This window comes from Ceratina calcarata, unplaced genomic scaffold (assembly GCF_001652005.2).
Source record: "Ceratina calcarata isolate Rehan_Ccalc_2016 unplaced genomic scaffold, ASM165200v1 scaffold227.2, whole genome shotgun sequence".
In the NCBI taxonomy this organism is placed as follows: domain Eukaryota; kingdom Metazoa; phylum Arthropoda; class Insecta; order Hymenoptera; family Apidae; genus Ceratina; species Ceratina calcarata.
Window position 1 is genome coordinate 73,383 of NW_017144533.1, and position 5,583 is coordinate 78,965.

The following is a 5,583-nucleotide window of genomic DNA, read 5'->3' on the forward strand; positions in this document are numbered from 1 at the left end:
TCTACAAGAAAGGTCTTATACAATTTTCCCGTAGATTCAACGGTTTAAGAGTAATTAAGGAAAAACGAAATTTTTCGCCAAAAGTTTGCTGATTCGACGGTGGAATGGTCGGATTTTGTCAGTATCAATAAAATTACAAAATATAATATATACATAAATAATAAATAATAAAGTTTTTAGAAGAATGATAGATTTATTAATTTAATGATGTTTGTTACAATTATGCCTTATGTAAAACTCCCAGCTTTCTTAGAGCGATGTACGCTTCTCAATCGGCTAGCCAAGAGTGACTCTGGACTCTGGAACGCTGTCGTTTCAATTCCTGGCCCCTTTTTCCCTTATCGTTCTACGACAACGTACATTGACGACCACAGTATTGCCAGAGCCCCAAATATGCTCTGCCTTACACTTCAGCATACCTAACATTAAAATATTATATGGTATTAAATATAGCTGAATGTTCATAGCAGATTTGATGAAATTATGTAACAAAAATGTTTTGCGTGAGGCACGTTTTATTGAGATAGCCTGTAGCATTTCGATTAAGTGGAGTTGGATTCGGGTAAGAAGCGCAAGAAGTGAGATCGCGCATAGAAGGAGCTGGGTTGTAGCATTGTGTGCCACGACAGACGTTCTGTCACGGCGAGCGAGCAGCGTTATTACACGTCAAAGGACAGCGACAAGCTGCGTCCGCGGTCGTACATCAAGCCGGTTGGTTCTAACTTAACCGGTGCGCTCGCGGCCACGTTGATACCCTCCTCCGAGCACGCATCGACAAGATGGATCGGTTATGTTTGCCACTAAGAGACAGACCCGACGTTTAACCGATTGTATTTATGACACTTCCACAGACAAACGTTACATTGGCTCCCTTCCACGCATTCACATCTCAAAACATAAGGAAAATACGAGCCGAGAGTAAAATGTAATTTTTACTTTATCAAGGAGATATCGATTTCTCAATACATTGGCGAATCTCGCATTTGAACAATAAAATCATTCAATAAAAAACTTTTTACATGAATTATGTTTATAATAATACTGAATAATAAGTATGTGACAAGCTTATGTTAGACATTTCATAGAGATGGGTGAAGATCTCAAGAGAATCTTAGAACATTTCGCATATTTTCTGAGAAGGCGTAAGTTATGTTTGTTTGAAGTTCGGAGAGTACATACTTTATCCCGGACAGACAGAACTGGATCAAGACAGACATAATAATTGATGCATGTTCATGAGTCTCTGTTCATGTTCGCGTGCTCTCTTTGGAATTCCGAAAAGCAAATACGCAAGAATATTTCTCTAATTCCAGCAACGTTAAACCAAGAAATATAATACTACACGACAGATTAAACACTGTACGAATTATCAGCAATCATTCTTACAATTAAATCAAAATCAGTTATTCATATTACGTTATAAAGCGTATTTTATCTGTACAATCATATGAAGTAGTAAACTTTAGAAATTTCAAACCAGTGAAGTTCAATTGTACTTTATTTCTATGATAATATGAAATGGCTCATGATAGAAACAGTGGAATAATACCGGAGGCAAGCTTTGCGACTAAACTCTCAAAGCTCTCATAACTTCCGGACGGTATCTCCCCGTTGGGGCAGGATCGACGCGGAGGAGCTAGCGACCTGACGAAAGCCAGGGAATATCAGCGCTCAGGACTCGTACATGTACGCATATCCCAGCTTTGTGATTTTAACCTCGAGTGCTTGCAAATATTTACGAATCAGTAACGGCTAATTATGCGTGTCCACTCGAGTTTCCACTATGGAATACTGTTCTCTTTGCTCCTGATACCGGCCCTTTGTGGATCCTACTTCACGATTCCATGCGTCCTAATTCGGACTAGTTAGTGTCCGTCGTAAAGATCATACTCGCTACATTTTCTAAAGGAAGTTACACGCAAAATAATGAATGAATGGACTGTCGACTTTTATTTATTCATTGTACATAAGAGAATTTTATACAAGGTGTTTCAGAATAGACGATGTTTTCCAGTGAAGGTACGAAAGAGATTGAAATTCTGAGTCGGAAATTTCTCTTCCACTTTCGTCTCTAACTGCTACTAACAAAGTTATTAAATAGTGAACCAACTGGGACACTCTGTATATAAAACTTCACCAAACCTATGGTATTATTTAGAAAGATATCACATAATCACCGATACTTATATGATTTCTTATGATCATTCTACCGAGGACGTTATTAATTATTATCAGAAATTGTGATAGACAGTTTGGAGGATCTTAAAACTTGTGTATAACAATTCGTCGAGTAGGGGAATAGTCGGTGAGTGATACACTCGATCAAGGATAAAAGCGATCGAGTGGCTTTGAAACTCGACTGGCCGCGATAACATTCGGATAGGTATGTAGTCATAATGGGATCGGCGATGCGTGTTTCGTGATATCGCCGCTAACGCAACACGCAAACCATAAACTGGCCTTATTAATTGCGGTGGAGTGATTACCAATTGACACATCCTCGTCGCTCAGCTAAAATGCAGGTAGATATACGTGTAGTGTGAATCGGCGATTATCTGAATTCGTCGCCCATTCATTTCATTATAGAGCATTCACACAATGGGGTTTCATTTGCCACGATACGAGAATATCTTCATTCAATGAAAATGTTAAGCGTCTTGTAATTCAATCGATGTATGATAATAATTATTGTTGTTCTGTATGTGAAGAATCAATATAATCAATTAATTCTACATGTGTAACGTGCTTCATAAAATAATTAGATAAATTAAATAGTTTAAGTCAGTTTATGTTGAGTTTAAGCAATTTTTCTAGCTTTTCCTAAAAGTTCTGAGCTTTTTTTGCAATATTAAATCTTTATTCAAAACCAAGCAAGAAAATAATTAATCAGCGAAATATTTCCCGTTTGAGTCAATGATCTTTTGCTATCGGGTAGCTTGCATATTCCTTGACGATAAAAGCTCACCGGCTTCGAAGCGATAAAGACATAAATTCATTTTCGTATCTCTTCAAATCTCACGAAATGTGTATCAACCAAATGATGCTACAGCAACTGGAATAGGTAGCAATCGGAAGGCGTCATGTCTGGGCTATACGCCGCATACGAGAGATGTTCCCACCCTAACGCAAAGACATGATCAGTTTCAATCTCTTGAGGCCGTCCAGCACGCGGTTCATCTTCAAGACTGAAATCTCTTTGGCGAAATTTTTGATATCATCTTCTACATAACTTAAACGTACTTCATATGCAGACATAAATCCCAGTCGCATCAGGAGCATTTTTATTCACATTAAACGCGAAGTGGACGGAAACTCCAGTATGCTCTTTCGTTATTGCAATCGTGAGCACAATGATTTTCAAGATTACGTGCATCAAACACCAAATCGCATGGTATTTTAGGAGGCCGAATGGCAACGTTTTAAAACTGCGAATAAATAAAATTAAAATTATCATCTCGATTGTATGAAATCTGAAGCTGAGAACATTTTCGCGCGTATTCATCACGTACATTCACAAATTTGCATTAACGAATTTATTAATGTACGTGACTAAAATACTGTTCGGTCTAGTAGTCGGTTTTCCTGGAAGGAGATCTGGAGCTTATTACAGAGAATGAAACGCAGGAGGCAACCGGTATTTATAACTTCAAGTCCGCGTATTACACATTGTAGAATGCGGAGTATTAAATCATATTCGCGTCTCGTAAATCGCGATAAAACCTCGCTCCGAGCAAATACAAGCTACCTATTAATTATCGCGATACATAACCATGAATCATCTTTGAGAGATAGAAGGACAGCTTGGATTCCGCGTTGCCAACCGAGGAGTGCTACCGCTCTTTCAAGTCACAAACGCATTGCGTGTACGTGCGGTGCGCCTAATCGACAGATATTTTCGGTTCTACTGGACAGACGCTCGTCTTGAAAGTTAGTATAATTGGATTTTATTTTACATGTACGTTAAGTAATTAATGGTACATAAGAAATTCACATATCTTTGCACACACGATTCTTAAAAAAATTAAGGAGTAAACATTATTAATGTTTATTTTAATAAAATGAAATTGATGATAAGCCGAGCGGAAATAAATGAAATGAAAAAAGGTTGGTCAAGCTTGGACAGAAGTTCGGTCTCGCGTATAAAATTCAATCAAATCAATTGGACGTGCAAATATTGATAATTTCAATAACGTACCTGTTCAAGAAAATGGGAAGAATGTTTGCACGTCTCGACTCCTCGCTCGAGAGTTTATTGAAAATGTTTGCCGCCAGTGTCGTTTCATCGTACCTAACATCCCGAGTGGAATATTGATGCGAAGAGCTGCGCAATCGATTCTTAATCGAGCGCTCGTTCGCTCTGAGAATTCTCGGAATCGATTTTTCTTCGGAACGACGTTTCGTGCAAGCATTAGAAAACGAGATGACTCTATCCATTTTAATGAAAACATACAGCTTTTCTGCCGTCCACGTTCGATTATACAAAGAAAATTATTGCAGTCTTGTAACACCTGAAAAGAATTTAGTTGATTGGTCCAATATTAAAACAGGTATTCCGTTTTTGAAATATGTTCGAATGTTGAGGAGAGCCACTATACCTGTCGAATGCCTAAAGATCAGTTTTCAATTATAATTGTCTTTAAATAATTAACTTTCGAGAATCTGTCACTCTTTATTGTTGTTTTCCTTAACTATAGTGAATAAATTTGGTCCTCAGAAGAAAACGTGATAAATTAAAATTGCAATAACTTTTAAAGGAGCTAATGAACTTTCTCCATGATTTCCACGTACATTCTTAGTGATAATTAACATCAGATAATAGGGGCTTACCGATGGGACATTATTTTTATTTATAACCAGAACATCCTTAATCCTCCATCCTAATCCCAAAAGTTTATGCACTTTAGAAACGCATTTTTTAAAAAGAAATCAGACGTCGGAAGAACATTGCTAATAATAAACAACAACAAAAAGTTTTCGATTTTTCCGAGATTTTTCCAAGGGGTACCCCTTCAGATTTCGCGAAATTTTCGTTTTTGGCCAATAACTCCCAAACCGTTGGACATACGGAAAAATGGCATTTGACCTTTCTTGTAGAGAACGATGAGATCTACAATTTCCATGTAAAAATTTTTCGCTATCGTCAATAGTTAACGAGTAATTTACAAAAAACTGTTTTTTAATTTTTCGTCAATAACTCGTTAAATATTAATGCTAGCGAAAAACTTATACAGGAATTGTAGATCTCGTCGTCCTCTACAAGAAAGGTCCTATACAATTTTCTCGTAGATTCAACGGTTTAGGAGTAATTAAGGAAAAATGAAATTTTTTGCCAAAAGTTCGCCGTTTCGACGCTGGGATGGTCGGATTTTGTCAACATCAATAAAATGCCAAATAATCATACGTAACTCGTTAAATATCAAAGTCAGAAGGAAAACAACTTTTATTTCAAGCATTTTTCGATATTTTGAAAAAAAAAAAATTGTTCGTCATCGTCAGTACTTAATTGGATATTTCCTTCTATACCTTTTAGCACGTAGCTATTTATAATTAGCATTGTTCTTCCGACGTCTGATTTCTTTTTAA

General features: G+C 37.0%; 1 long non-coding RNA gene across 3 annotated transcripts in view; it reads left to right on the top strand.

Annotated features, from left to right (window-relative positions):
* The first annotated feature begins 3,763 nt into the window (after positions 1–3,763).
* Positions 3,764–5,583, top strand: part of LOC113464018 (uncharacterized) — a 73,105-nt gene continuing 71,285 nt past the window's right edge. For all 3 annotated transcript variants that reach the window (XR_003388847.1, XR_003388849.1, XR_003388848.1), the window contains exon 1: positions 3,764–3,927. This is a non-coding gene — a long non-coding RNA (uncharacterized LOC113464018). The remainder of the gene's footprint in view (positions 3,928–5,583) is intronic.